This window comes from Pongo pygmaeus, chromosome 19, assembly GCF_028885625.2.
Source record: "Pongo pygmaeus isolate AG05252 chromosome 19, NHGRI_mPonPyg2-v2.0_pri, whole genome shotgun sequence".
Taxonomy (NCBI): Eukaryota; Metazoa; Chordata; class Mammalia; order Primates; family Hominidae; genus Pongo; species Pongo pygmaeus.
The window spans coordinates 61,175,742-61,199,274 of record NC_072392.2 but is presented as its reverse complement, the minus strand read 5'-3'; the positions used below and the strand labels follow the sequence as shown (position 1 = coordinate 61,199,274).

Sequence of the window (23,533 nt, the reverse complement as noted above, 5' to 3'; positions counted from 1 at the left end):
CCAGTGGTTATTTGGTATGGCCGAGTGCCATCTTGGTTTGGGGTGCAGCGGGGCGTTGTGTATATATTCAAGTTAGTATGTAAGTCAGGATGGAGTCAGGGACAAGGTAAAAAGCATATGGGAAATAAAAGCAGTTTCTCTGAAATTCTGTGGCTGTAGATTTCTTTCTCTGGAACCAAAGAGAAACTTTAATGAGTTTTCCTTTGCAGGTAAAGCACAGTTTTATTCTGTAGCTGAGACTTCTCTAAATAAAGCAGCGTTCCTTCTACCTCCACTGCTCAGGCTCTCCCTTTCTGATGGCCCCCTCCAGACTCTCTTTAAAACAGACTTTCATGCATGAGGAAGCATCATAATGTAATACTCATCTTATCTCCACACTTACCCAGCAGGCACTTACAAAAGGACAGTGGGCAAACCTTAGAAATCTCTGTGGCAAGCGGAGGTGGGACATTTTCTTTAAAGACGCCCTCACTTAGGTCTGTCCAGGGCAGGACCCTGACGGGCCAATTAGCCACGACCAGAGTTTCCCTGCTCTGGCTCTTTCTCTTTGAAAGGCGTGGGCTCATCTTCCTTTACATTTCCAAGGTTCTCCACTTGTCTCCCTCGTGATAAACAGTGTAAGGCGGAGTGTCTAAAGGACTCGGGGAAAACCTGGGGGGTTATTATGGCTCATTTGGTAGATGAGAGGGATCTGTAATTTTCCATGGTGTATTTGTATGCACAGAGATGTGATAAAGATGGCTTGTAGCCTCTTTCATTTTCCAGATGTCTTACAAGTGGATAAACATCGCTTCTTTCCCTGGCTGTGGATCTGCTCTTTCTGGTGTGCTCCTGATGCCATGTTCCCTGGGAACGTTCGCAGTCATCTCACCGTCCCCGAGAACAGCCATTTTGTCTTGGCAGGGCTTCCCTGGCCTTCCGAGGGAGTGGGGAGAAGGCTGCTGTTGGGGGAGGCCATGGGAATGGAGGGGGCTCTGCCTCGTCTTCCAGAACCGTTCAAACATCTGGTTGTGTTTAGCCCTTTTGATTCGAGTTGAGCAAATCTGGAGCTTGCTTTTTGTGCCTGTTGAAGGGCAAACCTTCCTGTGTCTTCCTCCATGTACAGATTGTGGGGACAGCAAGGGTTAGACAGGGCGTCTTGGGAGGGGAAGGACTTAAATCTCATGAAGACAGATTTCTGACAGCTAGGAAATGCCTGGAAATGGCATGTATGTTGGGGTCAGGGAGGATCTGTAGGGTGATTTTCAAGCCAGTGTAGGCCCAGCCCAGACTCACAAACCTCCCTGCTGCTTGGTTAAATACATCTTAAAGATGCCAATTTTGTTGTACATTGACATGGTGAATGTTTTCCTAGTGTTGAATCCATAATGTATTTGGTATGAAGCTATAAAAAATCCTTTCTTATTTCCCTCGCTTTTTTTTTTACCTCCAAGATTTGTTAAAGGAAGAATTTGTCTTTCTCAATCTATCTCTGTTTCTGTGTGTGTGTGTGTGTGTGTGTGTGTGTGTAAGGGGGGGTGTAAATCTCTTCCCATTGGTTTTTGTCTCTGACTCTGTGTGTGTGTGTGTCTCCCTCCCCCACCCCCGACAATGACTAAGAAGCATTGAGAACTGGGCTTTTTCCTACAGATGCAGTGTGTCTTCTTCAAAGTGGGAGTCTGTGTACTTCCAAAGATCCTGCCTTTGCTCTGCGCAGTTTCAAAGTGTTCACTGTGAACTCATATTCAGACTCTAGCATTTTCTTCTGAATATCCTCACTGGTGATAAATCTTTGGCCTTTGAAAGTGGATGTGATTTTTGGAAACCATTTCCAGTCTTGGTTCCAAATGACTTGTGGCCAAGATTGATTATGCTGTTTTTGGACCAAAATGCAATAGGACTATAAAATAATGACTAGTTGTTTTGCATGAGTTGGGAACTGACTAGAAGGGAATTCCCCACCCCCGCCGACCCCCCTCCACCAAAGTTTCAAGAAAATATTTCAAGTCTTAGTGAATAAAGACAGGGCCTTCCATGGTGACTTCTTTGAAGGGGATGATGACCATATGACGTCCACTCCGGTGTATTCGTCTATCAAACAACAAGACAGAGGGTATTTTTTTTCTTCTTTTAAATTTGTAGGACGAGTCTTGTTGTATTGCCTAGACTGGTCTCGATCTCCTGGCCTCAGGCAATCCTCCCACCTCAGCCTCCCAAAGTCCTGAGATGATGGGTATGAGCCGCCATGCCTGGCTTGCTGCATTTTCTTTTTAATCCTTGCTGTGCATTAGATGTGGCACCAAGCCAGCTGATGCTAGATAAAGGGCCAGGGTCATTTATGAGTTAGTGTTTAGTGAAGACCTACTTCAGAGCACAGCAGCAGCAGGCATTGCCCTTTTAAAACTCCTGCCGCAGGTCAGCGGCAGCTGTGTCTGGGAGCTCAGGGCTAGGACAGAGGAAAGCCATCCTGAGGGCTTCGTCACCCATTCCCTTGCCTGTGGCCAGCTAGTGGCTGGCAGCTCTGGACAGGCCATTCTGCATTGATATGAGACCCCCACCTCGATGCCACACACTGCAACTGCACCACCCCCTCCTCTGCTGCCCCCATCCAGAGCAGACTTCCCGGACCTCCAGCCCCTACCATGCACAGAATTTGAGGCATCTACACTGACAGCCCTTTCTTTCCCTGTCCTGCCCACAGGAAAATCAACACATTTTCTTCACTAATAAAGTAAAGACTCAAATGAGAAGAACCTTAAATCTCATTTTAAAGTGATAAATACAAAATGCATTTGAAGGCTAAAGTTCGGGGTGCTCCAAATAGCTTCAAAGGTTTGATGCTGGCTGGGAAGAAGTCTGGAAGTGTTTCTTTCAGGGAGCAAAGAAAAGCCATACCACGGGACATAAGCCCTCTTTGGAAGGCCTCTTCCAAAGCCTATAGTTTGCCCCCAGAAAGTGATGTTTTGGTTCAGATGCCATCAGATGTGTGGGATTGGCAAGACATGGGAAACAGAGTGCAGCTCACAGATACGCGCATGAGCCCGGCAGGCCTGGCCAAGGGGAGACAGGAACTGGGAGATGTAGGGCACCTGCTGATGGCAGACAGTGGGCTGTGCCGGGAGGCTTGCACCTGGCTGGATAAAGTGCTGAAGGAGCGTATTCTTGCACGTGTTCATGCACCCGTGGTCAGAGGCCACAAGGCTGTTCCGGGACCCATTCATTAGAATAGAGTCCTCAAGTCCTAAAGTACAGTGTCATCTTCGATGAAAAATGGTTTCTGTGGTCCAAGTGAGAGGACCCCTGAGTCAGATCAGCATCGAGTCATTGCAGAAATCCACAGGGATCCTCGGGCAGCCCTGCCTCCGTCTTCCCAGTCTGAGAGATGGGGCAAAGTGCTGCTTCTCAAGGGTGTTGAGGATTAATGAGCTGACATTTGAAAACTGCTTGGGAGACGAATTGGAAGTGCTAAGTATTACTATTTCATGTGGAAGTCTGAAAATAACTGCACCGAAGTGTTCTGATAAATAATTGAATTGAGCTAGTGAGGGGGAAATTTCAGCCATCTAGAGAGTGTTTCTCTTAAATATTTTTCTCTCAAGTGGAAAGGAGTGAGGGGGAGAGTGAGGGAGAATTTATCCAGGGAGAATTTGTGTGCATTATGCCGTCCACAAATGGAAGGACATTGAGTCCGCCTCACCAGTCTGGGGTCATCTTGGTTGCTTGCTTTTTGTTTTGTTTTGTTTTTGAGACAGAGTTTCACTCTTGTCACCCAGGCTGGAGTGCAATCTTGGCTCACTGCAACCTCCGCCTCCCGGATTCAAGTGACTCTCCTGCCTCAGCCTCCTGAGTAACTGGGATTACACACATCTGCCACCATGCCTGGCTAATTTTTGTATTTTTAGTAGAGATGGTGTTTCACCACGATGGCCAGGCTGGTCTTGAACACCTGACCTCAGGTGATCCACCCACCTCGGCCTCCCAAAGTGCTAGAATTACAGGCGTGAGCCACCATGCCCAGCTGGTTGCTTGCTTTTTGCTCCTTCTTTAACTCCAAACCCAAGGCATTGCCAAGCAAATGCAATCCCCCCATGATTAACTCAGTTGTCTCTACCGCCTGACACCTTCACAAGGTCTTTTCTGCTTTTTCAAAACTTTCCCATCCTTTACGATTAGTGTCATTCCTGAAGATTTTTGGCCAAATGGCAGTTTCTCTATTCCTTCTGTTGTAGCACCTGATTGTGCCACAATCAGTCACTGCATTTGCCCATTGGTTTAAATGTCTGTTTCAGCTTGCCTCTTCACCTGGGGCATGGGAGGCAGAAAGAGTGCATTTTTCATGTGTGCTGGGCCTGCCACGTATTTGTTGTCAGTTTGTTCTTAATTGGGCTGTTTGTCACACCACCATTCTGCCCCACGAGGTTTCCCCATCTACTCCTTCCTCTGTCTTGGTCCCATAGGACTTTCAGCCTTTTGTGTGGCTGGGTTTTCTGCAGGCCTCTTTGGGGGCTGGTATGGATGGCCTTGGGTGGGGAGGGTGCCTGGGCCCCTGAGGCCCTCTTGATGAGGTGGGATATTGTGAATGGTGGCCCCATCCCCAGAGAGCCCTCTCGTTTCTTCCTACCCTGATATTTTATAACAAGATGCTCATAAGCCTTTGGTTCCACTGGCGTGAGCTCCTAAATAATGTTGCACTCCTCTTGGTTTTTTTTGTTTTGTTTTGTTTTTTGTTTTTTTTGGAGACAGAGTTTTGCTCTTGTCGCCCAAGCTGGAGTGCAATGGCACGATCTTGGCTCACTGCAACCTCTGCCTCCCGGATTCAAGTAATTCTCCTGCCTCAGGCTCCCGAGTAGCTGGGATTACAGGCGTGCGCCGCCACGCCCGGCTAATTTCTGTATTATTAGTAGAGACAGGGTTTCACCATGTTGGCCAGGCTGGTCTCGAACTCCTGACCTCAGGTGATCCACCCACCTCTGCCTCCCAAAGTGCTAGGATTACAGGCGTGAGCCATCGCACCCGGCCTCCTCTTGGTTTTAAAAGCCAGGCAAGTTCTAAAGTCTGCCGGAGCTGGCCAAGGCAGGACACTCATCTGGAAACACCTTTTAAAAAATAGGCTTATGGCACATTTTTTTTTTTTTTTCCTCTGGCTTTAGTCCATGGCACATAAACTGGGGTTAGGAGCAGGCATTTAAATCCCCAGGGCTAGCTCTTGTCCTGTCTCTGCCTCTCTGTATCCCGCTCTCTGGAGGTGGGAGGGAGCTGTCCCTGCCATGCATCCACCAAGCAGATGCTTCTGTCCCTGGAATCCCAGCTTTGTTTGGTGATCAGAAACTCCAGGGGTATCAGTCAGTCTTGACCCTTTGGAGGAGGTCACCACCACATCCAGGCAGGGACAGAGCCATTTGTGCTTTTCCACTGATACCTGTTCTAGAACCAGAGGGGGTCAGCCAGCATGGTGCGCTGAGTCCCCAGAGCAGGGTCCCAGGTGCAGCCTGAAGGATGGAGAAGACATGGGGCCTGCCCTCAGGGAGCGGATGCTCTGGCAGGAACTTACCATGGTCATGCAGACGTCAGGGTGGAACAAAGGAAGGCACGTTAATAAACTGCAAATGTGAAGTGAGTAGAATAAAAGGTAGAGTGGTGACCCACCCACTCAAATATATTGAGTAGCCTCTCCCTCCCCTTACCGCCACCCACCCCACACTTACCCAGAGACAGAGAGAAGGTTCATTAAGCTGGAATGGTCATCTTTCCTTCCTGTGTGCCTTGAGACTGGGACTCCTCGGCTTTCCAGACCTTCTGGGCTCAAGTTCTGCTGGATCAGAACGCCTCTCATTTGCTCCTGGAGTGGGGTGTTGCCCTGGGGAGGCAGGTTTCTCTCATGCGTACGGATGCTGTGTCACCGTGGACAGCAGAGTTGATTAAGCCCCTGGCCCCTTGACCTCAGTTGGCACTGTTGGATGTCCTCCAGCCTATTTGGCAGTGGGGTATTGGTTTCAGCAAAGACTGAGTGTGGTCTCTCTGACATCATATTGTCCCCCCCCAGTTTCTTTCTGAAAAGCCAGAACCTCACCTTCAGGGTGGAGGCCCAGCCATTCCGTAGCTCACACAGGCCAGGCCCACACAGACAGCTGTGCTTTCTGCGATTTCCCTGCCCTGCTCCCGTGGCTTACATTCCACTCCAGACACACACACCTGCTGCCCCATTACCAGGTCCCTGGTGCCCCTTTGCCTAGAAACCACCTCCTGCCATTTTTGTGATGAACCGTCTCCCCCAGCTAAGTTAGTGTCATTTTTACCCTGAGTGTTCAGAGCCCTTGAGTGCATGAATGAATGACTGAAAACTGGGCCTTGACAGAGTGCCTGTATGTCGCTGCATGGGGCCTGCACAGCCTAGAGCACTTATCACGTATCCTGCACTGATGGCGCCTCTGTCCCCATGAATTCAAGGACAAGAATCAAGTCTTCCTCATTTGAAAAGTCTTTGGGCCTAATATGGTAAATATGAGTTGATTGATTTTTTTTTCTTTTTTTTTTTTCAAATGAATGAATGGATTCTAAACGTAGCACCACTGCCTCTGACAAACTTCTTTTTAAGTTAAGGGCTGCCCATTTGCTGAACAGAAGGAGCTCATTCAGCCCAGTTGTTAGGGCATTAACTGGGCTTAGGGTAATAGCTCTGAAGCTGCTGTCACCTGTTGCCATCTGGCCAGAGTAGCCTCCTCAGGTAAGGGCTGAATCTCTTTTCTATGCAGGATGACACAGGAGGTCCTCACTGGAATAGACGTTGGCCTCAGTGAGTTAATTTCCTCGTTGAACAAAACTTAGAGGCCGCAGAGTCTTAGTTAAGACTTGGTTGTAAATCACAGAAACCATCTCATGTCGGCACAAGCCTGTCTGTCTCTCTCTGTTGCCTGGTTTTCCATGCTTCTGCAGCCTCGTGGCAGGACACGGCCGCCTCCTATGTGGGCAGCATGGGCTGGACAGATAGATGTTAGAGAAAGTGGCCATTGTGTCTCACCCTTGGTACTCCTTGCTCAGGTGAAGCCAGCCTTGCCACTAATTTTAATTGCACTTAGCATCAACATCCTAACTGTAGAAAGAGGGAGGGCCTCAGGCATGAACAATACTAGATCTTCTGACCGGCTCGCTGAGGATGTAATAATAATGGATGGCAGCTGTTTAGTTCTTCATATGTGCCAGAATATTGCACATGAATTAGCTTCTTCTTTTTTTTTTTTTTTTTTGCTTTTTCTTCTGAGACAGAGTCTCACTCTGTCTCCCAGGCTGGAGTGAAGTGGCGTGATCTTGGCTTACTGCAAACTCCACCTCCCGGGTTCAAGTGATTCTCCTACCTAAGCCTCCTGAGTAGCTGGAATTACAGGCGCCTGCCACCACTGCTGGCTAATTTTTGTATTTTTAGTAGAGATGGAGTTTCACTGTGTTGGCCAGGCTGGTCTCAAACTCCTGACCTCAGGTGATCCACCCGCCTCAGCCTCCCAAAATGCTGGGATTACAGGCATGAGCCACCACGCCCGGCTGAATTAGCTTCTCTTAATGCTCATAACAGCACTATGAGATAGGTACCAACTTAAAGTGAAGTAACAGAGACACAGAAAGGTTGAGTAATCTGCCCAATGTCACACAGCTAATAAATACTACAGCCAGCATCCAAGCCCAGGGATTCTAGCTCTAGAGTTTCTGGCCTCTCCCACTGGTCTGTACTGGTGAGCTGGGACCCGGGCCTAGGTGCCCTAGCAAGCACTGTTTGTGAACACATGGGTCATTGGCAGAAGAACTGCAATGCCTTTTATAAATCTAGAATTCGACAGAGTCACCAAGCAGATGGGATTCTGCAAAAGACAGGACTGTATGCCCGTGACCACATTTGCCATCATTTGATTTTAAATTGATAGCAGTTAGGGTGGAGGGGCTCCTTTACTGCAGTCCCTCAGGGAGCCTCACCCCCTCAACACACCGGGCTCTCAAACCCTCTGGCCAGCTCCTTGTGCTTCTCCTGTGGTGATGAAGGGCAGTTTCTTGAGTGCCACATAGTTCCTGAGATCTACAGAGACATCTTGACCTTGGAAATTCCTGTTGTTCTTAGAAAATCCCTAATTCTGGAGCTAAAATAGGAAAAATTATAGAGCTGAGTAGTTGAGGAGCAGTTAGTTAAAAACAACAAAAAGAGAAATGTAAATGAATTAGGCAAAAATCTTCATGGGGCGTCATTATTGGCAGAGGAGGACCCTGAGAGGAGATTAAGATTTCCTTTTATTTATTTTTAAGTTCCATTGTAATTGAACCCTTAGGCTTGAGAGTATAAGGATTCCTCACACAGTCTGATTTCAACAAGCATTTGTCTTTGTTAATTTATATAGGGAAGTGTAGTAAATCTACCAGGAACAGGACGTTGTCCCCTGTGCTGTTTCAAGGGGGTCTTGAGAGTAATGGCACCTGACAGTTTTCCAGCAGCTAAGAGATTTTTTTTCTGCTTCAGAAAGCAAAATATTGTATGAGTTGTGAAAAATGTAGAAATGATTTGAAGAATTAGGGTGCAGCAAATAGTACGGTTTTCAGCAAAGCACTGAAGACTTTCATCAAGTTATAAAGTTAGCAAGTGGAGGGAAGACAGGGGTGGACCAGTGGGATACAGCACAGGTGTGCTGTGGGCCTGTCATTCTTGTTTAATTTCCTTTTTCCCTGGTCCCAATTTGAATTGCCAAAATATGTTAGATTGCAGTGCATTATTTCATTTGCCTGCTGTGTAATTCCTCTTTACCTCAAACAGATGAAAACATGGCACTAAAGCAAATTGACAGCTCTTGAAATGAGAAAGATCTTTATCCTTCAGAGTGTTGATGTAGAAATAAATGAAAGAAAAACATGCTTGTTGCGTCTTGAAGCAGCTTGAATTGATACTTTCTTTTTTTTTTTTTTTAAGGGAAGATGTGGGTTTTTCCCTCTCCCTTCTTTTTTCCCCCTTAGGGTGTTGTGTGGCTCAGGGATTAAGTAGGAGGGTTGGTTATTCTGTCAATATTCATTTGCAAAGATCTGAGTCATGATTTGGGTGTAAGGAGTAGACCAAAAATTTCCAACCTCTCGCTGTCAACTGAAGGAACGCCGAGTCCTCAAGTTGACTTCCTTACCTCAAAAAATCTATCAGGCACTGTGGGTACCCCACCCCAAACCACATGTGGGCCAACTGAAATGTCAGGCCTGCTTGCCTTACGCAGAGCACCCCGACGCACCCCATCCCAGCCACTTCACGCTGCCAAAAAGCCCCAGTGATGATCAGGATGAATATTGATAAATGATTTCCCATACTTCAAAAGTAAGTAGTTTGTTTGGTATATGAAAGATCTCAAAACATTTAAGATCTGTGTTTCAAAAATTAAATGAAAGACAGGCCTAATGGCTCAAAATAAAAGATTGGAAACCACTGGGTTTGATGCTCTTTTTTTATCTGAGTCTGTTTTATTTTGTTTTGAGACAGAGTCTCGCTCTGTTGCCCAGACTGGAGTGCAATGGCATGATCTCGGCTCACCGCAACCTCCGCGTCCTGGGTTTAAGCAATTCTCCTGCCTCAACCTCCCGAGTAGCTGGGATTACAGGCGCCTGTCACCACGCTCAGCTAATTTTTGTATTTTTTAGTGGAGATGGGGTTTCGCCATGTTGGCCAGGCTGGTCATGAATTCCTGACCTCAGGTGATCCATTCACCTCGGCCTCCCAAAGTGCTGGGATTACAGGTGTGAGCCACTGCACCTGGCCTTATCTGAGTTTTTTTCTTTATCCTCCAAAATCTTGCTGAACTCAACAGTACGCACTTATTGGATGCTTATTTTTGTATTAATCCCTCTAGTGGGCGCTAGGTAGGGAATGCAGAGCTGTATATTAAATTTCCTGAGGACTAGGGAGAGGAAGCGATGGGGGAGTGTGGACAACCAATTCATGTATTCATGTGACAGAATAAGATTTCAGAGTTGTGTATGCCAGCGCCAAATACAAGAAACAGATAAGGGATAGATCTTTCTACTGTATGCCTACCTTATTTATGCCTACTTTATCCAAATCAACAGAAATGAGGGCATAATTGTTTGTATTATAAACAGAACTGCCATGGGGTTTCTTGAAATCATGAGCCCCCTTGTGGTTTCTTTTTATTATTATTACACATTTTTATTTTAAAATAGTGTAGGACTCACAAGAAGTTGTAAAAATAGGACAAAGAGCTCTTGTGAACCCTTCACCCAGCTTCCCACAATGATAGTATCTCCCATAACCACAGTACTTTGTTAAAGCCAGGAAACCAGTGTTGGTACCTTATCAGTTTTCATGTGTATTTGTGTGTAATTATTTAAAATTTTACTACCTGGAGATTTGAGTAACCATCACTACAATCAGGATATATAATAGAACTGTTCCATCACCCCAAGAAACTCCTTGTGTTTCTCCTTAATAGTCACACCCTGGCCCCACTCCTAACTCCTGGCAACCACTGATCTGTTCCTCATCACAATAATGTTGTCGTTTTGAGAATGTCACAGAAATGGAGTCATACAGTATGTAATACAGCCTTGATACTGACTTTTTCACTTGGTATGATCCCTCTGGTCAGTTGTGTACCAGTTGTGTACCAGCTGTATTCTATTGTAGGAATGTAATGGAATGGTTTGTTTGTCCATTCCCCCTGTGTTTCTAAAAGATGGTTTATTTGCATACGACCCATTGCATCACAGTACATCAAGCCAGGTACACTTACAAAGTTAAAGCTCACTCATCCGTACTGATTTCACGACTTTGTAGTCATCAATACAAAGTCTGTTATCCCATTATGCAGTCCTCATCCAACAGATATTTGTTGAGCATCTGTGCGTGCCAGGGCTGGAATGCATTCTGGTAATAGCATAGGGTAGTCATTTGCCACAGGCCAAATGCTTTCCTGCGTGTTATATCAATAGTTTCTACTTCTCAATGCTGGGGTGAAGGTTAACAGTGATCATATGTTCCTTTTCACACAGGGAAGCTGAGCTGCTTTGGAAAGCCATGCCCAAGATCATGTGTAGGTGGAAATGGAGTGGGATTTGAACCCAGGATGTGTGATGGCATGCCAAGTTTATTTTTTTCTGTCACTGTGGCTTCAACTGTACCCGCTGAATTGCTTATAGCCAGTTTGCTCCTCTAGAAAATGAGTGGACTGGACTCATATCCTTTTTATCCTCTCTGCCTTGAAGAGTTTACGATCCTCCCTGAACAGGAAGTAACTTTGCCAAGTGACTGCATCTCTCAGCCTGTTGCTGCACTTGAACTTTGTTCTCAGCAGCATTTTCTTAGCCATTATTTGAAGACAGTTTCGGAATTCAAAAGTAACAAATCAGAATTCCTCTAAAAAGAGTCTGTAGTTCAGACCTTCCCTCATTTTACTAATTTTCGACAGGGTCTTTGCGTCAGGACTAGGACTGAGAAACCCATGGGACTCTAGGGATGACTTTAGGGACAAGGGGATTGGGGAGATTGGTTGTCAGGCAGCCCAAAGGGGAAGGAGCAGGAACTTCCTTGGATGTCATCAAAGCCCCATGAAGAAACTCTGGGGCTGAGTGGTGTTGAGTGCGCTGATTCGGGTGCCTGATGCTATACAGTTCGCAGAATTCTGCCTTGTGCCAGAATTGCTGGGGATCAGAGGAGGCTGCTATTTCAGGCATCTAAGTGCTATTGCTGCTGAATTCAGGCCTGAGCAGCTCGTCCGAGAGGGCGGGGCAGAGATGCTCCAAGCTTTTGAAGCTCCACGAAGGGTTCAAAGGAGCCTTGGAGAAGGGATTCCTGTACTGGGTGAGAAGTGGAAAGGTGACCTTTGGGTCACTTCTAACTCCTGAGTCTGTGATTCTGAGGCAAATGGAACTTCCTCTCTCCCTCAGTTACCAACATTCACTCCAAGATCTGGCAGAGTTCATCGGAATCAAAGGCTGGTGCCTTCAAAGGGCTGGTGGAGAGAAAAGGGCCTGGGGCTTGGGAAACCTGCAGCTACCCCGTGACCTCTGGCTTATCCCTTGACCCTCTTCTGTTGTGGCCAAGAAAAGTGGTGGGCCTCTGGGACCCAACAGACCAGAGTCTACCTCCTATTAGAGTGACAGAAAGAGATGGTGGGGGATGGGGAGGCACCGTGGTACAGGGGTGTCAGAGAGCCCAAAGGTCATTCTAAACACACATTTTTTCATCCGTGCTCTGCAACCAACTCTGCGTGTTGGTCAGACAAGAGAGCTTTAATAAATATTAGTTTAATGAATAAATGTGTCACCTTGGCAGAGCTCTCCCTCTCCCTCATTCTTCTTTTTCCATCAGCCAGTCTTAAAGAGAACAGGGTGGAAGATGTCTGAAGCCCTGTCCTGAAAGCTGATGCCCTCAGAAGTTCCCTGCCCTGGGGCCCCTGGCCTTTCTGAAATGTAGGCAAGCCTTTCATCCCATTATCAAGCCATGTTATTTACCCTCCCTGTTTTCCAGACAGAAAGAAGGTGCAGATGGCCCATGGGATTAAAATTGGGATTGGAACCGAGATTTTCCAAGCCTACAAAACTGCTTTCTCCTCTCCCCCTCCCCTCCCCAGGCGTATGGCTGCAGCTACGCTTGTCACCATCCGAGATTGCATTGGCCGCAGGAGATGTGGATGATTTTTCCATTTGTCCTGATGTTTATTTCATGCCCATCAATATCAGCCCGTATTAGGACAGATGAGGTGGCTATTTACAGGCTGTGCATTTTCACACTTGGTAATTATAAACCCTTCCCTGGTTCGGTCAGAGTCGTGGAGATCCATTTTGGCAATTAGCAGTTTAGTATTTGTTTAATGGGAATGTGAGAGAGTGTTCCGGCACATCAGTGCTCCCCTAATGATTTGCCTCTCTCCTCTGGAGCTGGCAGGCTTGGGCCTTTTTCACGGTAGGTGAGGCCTGATAGGGAAAGGCTGGAGAGCAGGAGAAGGGAGCATTCAGCAGTTCAGCAGCCTGCCTGCCGCTCCCCTCCCCCAGCACATGCACGCACGCACTCACAATCAGTGCTAAACACGGGCCTGGATTTCCAGAGCACAGCAGCCGCCACTTGAAGGAGCCTCACACGAGAGGCCGTTAGGCCAGATGCCATTTCCATGTGACAGCTGTCAAGCCTGCCGGATCCAACTGCTGCTCCTCAAACAGCTCTCTCTCTCAGTGTCTCTCTCCCCTTCCCTCATCGCCTCCTCTCTACACCCCATCTCAGATATCCCCAGTGACAGCCTGCTGCCCCACCCTCCAGGGTGATGCTTGGGCCCACGGCTTTGCAAGCTCAGCCAGAACGGAGCTCCCACCCAGTCCTACCTCTCACCGGGAGACTCTGCCTTCCCTGGCTTAGTGTTGAGATAGGGCCTCCTGGGACTGCTCCCCCAAGGGTACACTGGTTCTGTTAGTGGCCTTCCCTTGGCATAGTCCATTCACAATAAGAAAACCCACAGCATTGGGTGTGGCTCCCGGCTTAACTGCGTGGACTATGTATGGGTGTGTGCATGGGGGCGAGGGGATTGCCAGGATGGGGCAGTAAATTGGGCCAGTGTCTGTTATGATGAGCATTTTCTGTGTGGTAGGCACTCACTGGCTACCACATGAGCCTTCCTAACAACTCCAGGAAGCAAGACACACTGAGTATCCTTAGTGTCACTGCACAGGGCGGGGAGACTCGCATGGCTGAGCCTGGACTGCGTTCCAGAGCCCTCTGGCAGTTCCAGCTCTGCTAGAGGCTTGCTCCATGACTGTGGAGGAGCCCGGTGATCTCGAGCTTTTGGAATTCACTTATCTAAAAGGAAGAGACCCCAATATCCTCCTCTTACCTTTACCTTTCCAATCATTCCTCGTCTCCCGAGCCTACCAGGGCAATATACCTCCATTTCCTTGAGGTTACCTAATCACCTCTCTTCACTTTTTGGTAGGGTTTTAAAGCAGTGTTTGTTGGTTCATCCAGCAGACAGAGGCACTGCACAAAGTTCTTAGGGATTCAAAAAACAGAACACAAGTAAGGGAGAACAGAAGACTTAGGGACGCATCTGATTTTAACTACTGGCTCCACCATTTACTACCTGTGTGATCCTAGGCAAGTCACTTACTGTCGGTGAACCACAATTTCCTCACCTGTAAAATGGGTATATGATGCCACGTGTGCTGGCACATGCCTGTAATCCCAAGCTACTCAGGAGGCTGAGTCGGGAGGATCACTGGAGCCCAGGAGTTTGATGCCAGCCTGGGCAAACAAAACGAGACCCCATCCCTACAAAAAATAAAAAATAAAAATTTTTAAATTTTAAAAAGAGAAAAAAAATGGGTGCATGAAATGGGTATGATAATATCTAACTCAAAGCTATTACAGTAATTAAATGAGCTTTGCAAATTGCCTACTACACTCCAGTAAATGGTAGTTATTATAACAATCATTATTTCAGGAGGATAGACATTTTATAACTTAGAGTCTGATACAGACTTGTGGAATCAGAATCTCTGAGCAGGAGGCTTTGCCTTAGGTCGATAAAATGTCTACATCTCCAGGATTGAGTTGTCTGAAGACCCCACATGTTTCAGTTCCCATGGGCAGGTGTCCCTTTGTTGAATTCATAACTGCTATCTGATAAACATTGTGCGTTTTTTCTTGTAAGCTAAATGGGAAAATAGAATGATCCCACAAGAATAAAAGAAGTAAATGTAGGAAAAAATTAAGGGCTGATAAAGGTCTTGCTAATGGGGACAAAATATTCTGGCCATTGTAAGATGTGGGAACCTTCTGTGAAGAGTTCAAGAAATGTTCTTAATGCCACTGAACTGTAGACCCCAAAAATGGTTAAAATGATAAATTTTATTTTATATCTTTTTTTACCACAATTAAGAACAATTTTTTTCGTTTAGGAGATATTTTATTTTATTTTTGAGGCAGTCTTGCTCTGTCGCCCAGGCTGGAGTGCGGTACCATGATCTCAGCTCACTGCAGCCTCCGCCCCCTGGGTTCAAGCAATTCTCCTGCCTCAGCCTCCAGAGTAGCTGGGATTACAGTCGTGCACCACGACACCCAACTAATTTTTTTGTGTGTGTGTATTTTTAGTAGAGATGGAGTTTCGCCATGTTAGCCAGGCTGGTCTTGAACTCGTGACCTCAAGTGATCTGCCCACCTCGGCCTCCCAAAGTGCTGGAATTACAGACATGAGCCACTGCACCCAGCCCTAGTTGAGGAGAAATTATGTGGACTTTTTCTCTTGTTAGTCAGTAAAGGCCTGCGTTCAAATTAAAATAAACAGGCTTTCAGATGGATGCAAACTAGCATTTTTTGATATTTGGAATGAAGGAAAAACGTACCTGGCAGCAGCAGCTGGGATAGAAACTCCAAGCGCACCTCCATCACTGCAGTCTTCCAGGGGTAAACACACAGGGACAGAAAGGCTGGCTGTAGCAAGAGGAGGCCAAGAACCTGAGATGAGTAGGAAGGCAGCGGCTGGCAGGCTGAGGCTTGGACTCAAAAGCCCAGCATCTGAGCCCCAGGCCCAGCCCCTGCCAGCTCTAGGACAAACCAGTAGGAAAACTGAGTCTCAGGGAATTTGTAATACTCCCCTTATCGTGGGGTTATTGTGACCACCAAAGTAGTAATAATACCTGTGAAAATATTGGTGATGATGAGAAAAAAACAATGGTTTTGTTAGGTTTTCTTAAAGCCCTCTATTCAGTTTTGGCCCTTCCGAGCTACTTCTCATATAGAACTTTGGCTTTCTTGTACTAAGACTGAGTTAAGCTTAAGGAGAGCCCTAAGAAAGTAGGATGAGGCAAGGAGTGCCTGCTCCTGACTTCTGGCAGGGAATGAACATCTAATCTTTAGGCAGCAGAAGATCCATTAATACTCATTTACTTAGGGCCTGTCTACACACACATATGCTGTGTTACGGCTCAACTCAGCTCTATTTAGCCATTTAGAACGGTGGGTCTCGGCCTTGGCTGTACCCTGCATCACTGGGGAGCTTTAAAAAATCCTCTTTCGGGCTGCCCGCTCCAGAGTACTGATTTATTAGGTTGGGGTGTGGCCTTGGTGAGCAGTCATGGCTGAAAAACCACTGATACAGATTTCAGAATGAACCAATGGGATTTTCCAGTCTGCTCCTTCTTCTCTGTCCTTCCTCTTTGGAGAATGGTTAAAGATAGACCAACCCCACCCTTTTCAAGGCCAGAGCATACGGAAAAGTCTTATTTCAATAAACTACACATTATTCCTGAGCTTTATGGAAGGAACCGATTTGGGTTTTGCCCAAGCTGGCAGGGAGAGAGGTGGAGACAGTGCCTTCCCATGTTCTGCGTAATCCTGGGCCCAGGCAGCGACTGTCTCCACCACAGGCCCCAGGCACCTGTGGCCTGGGCAGTCCTGCCACCTCAGCCGAGTCTCACTCTTGTGGCCTTAGCTCCTTGAGTTTACAGAGCATAATAAGGCCTGTTAAGCTTGACACACTATAGTATCATGGTATTGCATTCGAGGGTGTTTATTTAGACTAACACTTGGAGCGTTTGAGTGGGAGCAGGAAGAGAAATTCAAGGGCATTTGTTCTGGGGGAGTTTGGAGAGCTGGGTTTCTTCTCTTCCCTTTCCCCTCCCTCCTTGCATTTGACCAGATAATTTAAGGATCATTTGAAGTGCCGTTTCCTGCTTTGTTCTTGATATGTGTGGCTTGTGGGTGTGTATATTTCTATCCCCAGAGGAGTAGGACATTTCTCAGGGCGTGCATCGGCCACAGCAAAGCTCTGGAGCAGCCTCACAGCACAGAGAGTTTGCAGAAGCCCAGTGGCCAAGTCAGTGCTTCCAGAGCATCATCCCAGCTGCCTCTGGAGTCCATGTTAGCATTCCAGGCAGAGAGTCTTTATGCATGGATCTTAGGGGCCGTCTCATAGAATTTCCTCCTTTCACAGAAGAAAAACTGAGGATAGAGGAGGGAGGTGACTGGTCCTCAGTGAGATCCTGGTGGGGCTGGGATTAGAACCCGGACTCCCTCCATGCTTGGTGCGGCACTCCCCACCACACCAGCTGCCTCCCAGCACCTGCTGAGTTACGTACCAGCAACATTTTTCTCTTTAGCTGTCTCCTGGGAACAAGTTTTTTGTGTCCTCACATCAGTTCAGCTTCACTCACCTACTATGTATTTGGGGAGCCAAAACTGTAAAACCTTCAGCAGAAGAGGCAGTGGTCCAGGGGACATACTGTAGGTTCCCACCCATTAGCCAGCTAACTGGACAATAGCATTTTTGACCTCCCTCCATGTATCTTTGCATTGTGTCTTTTTTTTTTTTTTTTTGAGGTGGAGTCTCACTCTTCATCCAGGCTGGAGTGCAGTGGCATGATCTCAGCTCACTGCAACCTCCGCCTCCCAGGTTCAAGCAATTCTCCTGCCTCAGCCTCCCGCGTAGCTGGGATTACAAGCACACACCACCACGCCCAGCTAATTTTTTGTGTTTTTAGTAGAGACGGGATTTCACTATGTTGGCCAGGCTCGTCTGGAACTCCTGACCTCAGTGACCTGCTCGCCTCGGCCTCCCAAAGTGTTGGGATTACAGGCATGAGCCACCATGCCTGGCCTGCATTGTGTCTTTAAAGGTTTCCTATTTGACCAACACGTGAGTTGGGCTGTCTCAAGTCTAACCCCTGGATGTGGTCAACACCATCTGGCTACTTCTAAAATCACCCAGCAAGAATGCCTGGCTCACAATAAATCTTTTGACTCATTAGAAAGAGGGTTCACTCATTCATTAAATGAATTAGGATTAGAGAGGCATCACCCACTGACTTGAGTGGTAATTATTGCTGATTTTCGTGGTGCTCATTTAGTGAGGAACATGTTGCCAATTTCTCTTGGCGCTTCTAGGATCTCTGTCTCCAGCCTCACTGATGGGGTGAGATTTAGAAGAGGTCCCTCCACACCTTAATGCCTATGTTCCATGTGGAATGTTCCATGAAGAGCGTGCTCCATGTGGAATGTGGAACCTGATAGTTTAATTCTCTGCCACATTTAGCACTTTCCCTTATTCTGCCCCTTTTCTTTCCTTTGCTTACTTTCTAGTATTAGACTGTCCATCTTCTGATTGTAAGCTTTCTTTGTTGTTTTGGGGGATTTTTTTAGAATAAGGACCATGTATGAGTTACCTATGGCCACAAGAATGCTGTGTAACTAACCCCAAAACTTCAGGGGCAGACAGTAACTGTTTATCTCACGTGTTTAGAGTAAACTTGGAGTGGTTCTGCTGATCTTGGCTGGCCTCACTTGCATGCTTTGAGGGTGACTGGCCGTCCACCCATCTAGGCTGGCCTCACCACAGGGGACTTGGCCCTGCTCCATGTGCCACCCATCCTGCATCAGGCTAGCCTGGGCATGCCCTTGTCATGGTGATGGCAGAGGTGCAAGAGAGAACAAGCAGGAACTTGCAAATCCTCTTAAGGCTAGGCCCAAAACAGGCATACTCTTCCCCTCACCGCATTTTATTAGCCCTAACAAATTAAGCCCAGATTCAAGGGATGAAAGTAGACTCCACCTCTTTGGGGAGAAGGACTGCAGACTCACAGAGGAAAGGGTGTGAGACCATTCATATCATCAGTCCACCATAGACCTGTGTGAGTTGTCTTTTATTTGTACTTAGGCTGATGTTTTGCAAATAGTGAATGCCTCATACATGTATGTTGTATAAAAGTAAATAAAGTTAGCATTTGCTAAGTTTTCTATTCAAGATTGGATTGGCTTTATGATCTAGACGTGAGTTTATCTGTTAGGTAGATCTAGACATGAGTTTATCTGTGAATAAGAGTTTATCTGTTAGAAGGAAAGTTTATGTCATCCTAGTTAGTAGAATCTGGATTTTTCTTGCATTGGGTGCAGGGCAAATTGGTTGTCACTAAGACATCCCTCTTCTTATCATCTTTTCCGTCATGGGGTCTACCATCATCATTTTTAGGATTTTAGAATATAAACGTCTGAGAGAAGGGGGACAAAGAGAGGGAGAACTTGCCACACCGAAGTGGATCAATTGCTCCTGGATGGGAAATTTTGTTTCATGTGTTGACCACTGAGTGTATGTTAAAGAGGAATAAGCAACCTCTGCTCAGTGTCTTTAACCTTTGCTCTTGCTTCTTACCCTTAGAGTAGCTCACGGGAAGAGGGGTCTCTGGGCCAGCAGCTGCATCAGCATCACCTGGGAGCTTGTTAGAAATGCAAATACTACTGAATCAGTCACTTTGGCTCTGAGGCCCCGGGAGATCTGTGGCTTTAACAGTCCCTCTGATGATGATTCTGATGTGGATGATATTTGAGAATCCCTGCCACAACTCCAGCAGCCATAGAAACTAACAGATTAGGTCCCCTTTGTTGACTCTCACACACTTCTGAGGATATTACAGCATAGTCTGAACCATGCATTAGTCAGAAATACGTTCAATACCTTCTGGTGTCAGGACAAAGTCAGAGGCATCCCATTCCCCACCAGCTTACCTAAATGTTACTTTACTTTGCTTTTTTGGGGGGGGCAGGTGGGGGAGGTTTTGTTTTGAGACAGGGTCTCGCTCTGTAGCTCAGGCTGGAGTGCAGTGGTGCAGTAATGGTTCACTACAGCCTCAATCTCCCAGGCTCAAGCGATCTTACCATCTCAGCCATCTGAGTAGTTGGAACCACTGGTGTGCGCCACAATGCCTGGCTAAGTTTTTAGTATATTTTGTAGAGATGAGGTCTTGCTATGTTGCCCAGGCTGGTCTCAAACTCCTGGCCTCAAGCGATTTTCCCACCTCAGCCTCCTAAAGTGCTGGGATTACTAGACATTAGCCACCATATCCGGCCTATTTTGCTTTTTCATTCACAAAGATACACCACTAAAGATGCCGTATCTCAAACCTGCCCCAAGTTATTACAAGGCATATCTCAAGGTTGGAATAAGCTTCTTTTCCCAAAACAGACCAGGGTTCTGCCAGGACATGGGACAAATTATGCTGAGGATCAGACACCTCTTGTCTTTCTTTCTCCCTCAGGGGAGCCACTAGGCCTGCAGGTGCCCATTTCAGGTACAAAGAACTTTATAAAGCAGGTGAGCGCATTGTCAACACGAAGTAAGTATCAGAGTTAATCATAAGGATGAGGGTGGTGTCCCTAGAAGGGGTATTTCATAAGGGGTTAGAGAAACTCCTGTTCCTGGCTGGGCACAGTGGCTCACGCCTGTAATCCCAGCACTTTGGGAGGCCGAGGTAGGCGGATCACAAGGTCAGGAGTTCAAGACCAGCCTGACCAACGTGGTGAAACCCTGTCTCTACTAAAAATACAAAAATTAGCCGGGCATGGTGGTGCATGCCTGTAATCCCAGCTACTCAGGAGGCTGAGGCAGGAGAATCACTTGAACCCGGGAGGCGAGGGTTGCAGTGAGCCAAGATCATGCCATTGCACTCCAGCCTGGGTGACAGAACGAGACTGTCTCAAAGGAAAAAAAAGAAAAAAGAAAAACTCCTGTTCCCAGCTTCCCCTAAGCTTTTGGGCTCTCCTAGCATCTTGAATGAGGCCTGGCCTGTGTGTTCATGTTGATGAGTCTTCATAGCCCCCTGATATACCTGGGTTTGTGTGTGTATATGTATGTGTGTGTGTGTGTGTGTGTGTGTGACAGAGAGAGAGAGAGAGAGACAAAGACAAAGACAGAGACCAAGAGAGTTATCAACTGGTTGGCTCCAGGATTGAATACCAGTTACCTTAACTGTGCTCCTTATTTTCCCTTGACTCACACAAGCCGCTTCTGTTTGATTCACATAGAACCGTGAGAAACAGTCTCGTATGTGAGGCTGTGTTTTTCATTCTATTCAGTCTTTGTATATTCAAATTCTTCTAGTTTCAGCTCTTGCTGTTCTGCCAGATTTCCATCGCATTGATGGCTTCTCTGAATTAATAAGTGTTTTGCAATTGCTGAAAAGTTTTCTACCCCCAAGCACTGGGACTTATCCATATTGATTTTTTTCCCCTTTCTCTTTCCTCTCTAGCCCCTTCTTAGATGTTGTATTTTGTAACGTGTTAATAGAATTTTTCTTTCGTCCTGACACTTTATCTATTCAGGAGGTCTTTGCGAGCCCCACTGTACAGCCGGACTACAGAGGAAAGAGCTCTATTCTTTATGACAATGGTTGCCCTAAAAACATATACAGATCCTCCCCCACGCTCACCAGGGTGGAGCGAATGTTGAGAGGGCACTATTAGAAAACGTCCAAACTTAGGAAGGAAAAGGAGAGCCAATTATGCACTGTTGAAAGGAGGTTTTGAAAATACATTTTAAAAAAATCCAAAACATTTATTTCCTAAGGGAATCCGAGTCCCAGTACCAAAACATGGCCAGCACAGAAGGGCAGCTGTTTTCCTTACTGTTAGGCATTTTCAGTTCAAAATAAGGATTTGGCAAACGTCTTAGAAAATATGGAGATGGGTGCAAAACAGATGTCACATTTACCTGTGTGATACCCGGCAGGACTCATCCCCCACCTACCCACACCCCAGGCATTCGAATTCCTATTGAGTCCCAGGGTCTGAGTCTGAGATATGCTCATATCACCATATGCTCAAGTGTGACTGCTCTGTGTACAAACACACCAGTTGATCTTATGGTGATTTTGCGTGTGTGGTGGTGCATGGGAGGCGGAACGGCTGTTGTGTGTGTGGCCCCAGCAGGTACCGGCGGGGGGCTCTTGAAGCCTGCCCAAAAGGAGTTTGTCCTTCCTGGGATGGGCATGGGGACAGGGTGGGAGGGTCTGGTGAAGGAACCCCTGTTTAAGGGATCTCCAAACTAGCATTGCCCACTCCCACCATCCTGGTGCCTGGGAGAGAGAGGGCAGCTCCCTGCTGGAGGAGCCACCATGCCAGGCCATTTTGCTCCCAGTAACTGACTTCAGAAATGGGGAGCAGAAGGGGAAGGCCCCAGGAGCCTGTTTGTTCAGGCTTGGTTGCTTAGCAACAAAAGGGGGCCCTGACTTGAGAAGAGATGTTTAAGCCAGGCCAGTCCCTTTGAGGTTTATGACCGGCTTGCCTACCCCCGTCTTCCATTCTTACCTTGACTTTGCTCTTCCCCCTATTATATTTGATCGCATCTAGAAAAATACATTTGATTTGTCTGCAGGCATCATTTTAAGCCTCGGTTTATTGCTTTGCCCAGTGTCTTCCCCTCCGTTGGAGATTGTAGTCTGGGAGGAGTGAGGCATGAATAGCCCACAATTCCTTTTCTCAAAGGGATTAGCGCCAGCCCCCAAGCTCATTTGTGAGCCTTTGAGTGCACATCCACGGTGCTCAGTCCTTCTTAGCCACAGGCACACAGTGAAATTGCTCTGAGGACAGGGCCCCCTGCTAACAGTTTTACCCACCCACAACCACACGGATTAGGTTGTATTTTTACCATCAACCTTGAGCACAAAGTAAATGAAGAGAGTAGGCTGCACACTGGTCAGACCAGGTGCCCTCCCCCAGTGAGTAGCTGAAGGGTGAGGACAAACACCTGTGCTAAAGATGTGTGCTCTGTGGGATAAACGAGTGGGTCATAAATACTCATAAAAGGAGTGCATTCCAGAGCGGAATCTGGTTCATTAAGTGTGAGTTCCTTGAGCTCTATGTGGGAGTTGAGTGTGGACCCTGAAATCTTATTGCCAGAAACATGCGGAAGGGGTTACAGGATGCGTGGGAGGGGTCTGGAAGAGATTAGCAAGAGAGACAGAGGATGCCTTTGCTATTTTATTATGTTCTTCTCTTTGATGTTTTTAAAAAGGTCCTAGCATCAATGTATTTGTTTGCTAGTACTGCCATAATAAAGTAATGCAGATTGGAGGGCTAAAACAACAGAAATGTATTTTCTCACAATTCTGGAGGCCAGAAGTTCAAGATCAAGGTGTGGCAGTGTTGGTTTCTTCTGAGGCCTCTCTCCTTGGCTTGCAGTCTTCTCCCTGTGTTGGCACATGGCCTTCCCTGTTTGTGTTTGTGTCCTAATCTCTTCTGGTAAGGACACCAGTCATATTGGATTAGGGCCCACCCTAATGATCTCATTTTAAATTAATTACTTCTTTGAAGAACCTCTCTCCAAATACGGTCACATTTTGAGGTCCTGGGGGTTAGGACTTCAACTATGAATTTTGGGAGACACAGTTGAGCCCATAACAATCAGGATGTTCAAGCTTCATTGTTTATCACTAAAAACAATTCACATATCTATTAGAAGGGCAATAATTAAGTAAGCTATGGCTTCTTACGCTGGGAAATATGCTTCGGTCAAGATAGTAGTATACATGATATACTAACCTGGAAATTGTTTGCCATATTATAATGTTACAGGTTAGCAAAAGGAAAAATTCCATATACTATATGATTTAAACTATGTTGAAATAGGCATAGTTTTTTCTTTCTTTAGAAAAAAAATACTCTAGGCCTGGAGCAGTGGCTCACACCTATAATCTCAGCGCTTTGAAAGGCTGCTGCAGGAGGATCACTTGAGCCCAGGAGTTCAAGACCAGCCTGAGCAACATAGTGGGACCC

General features: G+C 46.7%; 1 protein-coding gene and 1 long non-coding RNA gene across 7 annotated transcripts in view; one reads left to right on the top strand and one right to left on the bottom strand.

Moving 5' to 3' along the window:
• The window catches only part of MSI2 (musashi RNA binding protein 2), a 429,353-nt gene that overhangs the window by 250,468 nt on the left and 155,352 nt on the right, over positions 1 to 23,533 (top strand). The gene's annotated exons all lie outside the window — the stretch shown is intronic.
• On the bottom strand, positions 16,489 to 17,839 carry LOC129018405 (uncharacterized). The gene is made up of 3 exons (XR_008495255.2): positions 17,798 to 17,839; positions 17,071 to 17,148; positions 16,489 to 16,933 (listed from the first exon to the last, which is right to left on the bottom strand). It is a non-coding gene; the product is annotated as an uncharacterized LOC129018405 (long non-coding RNA).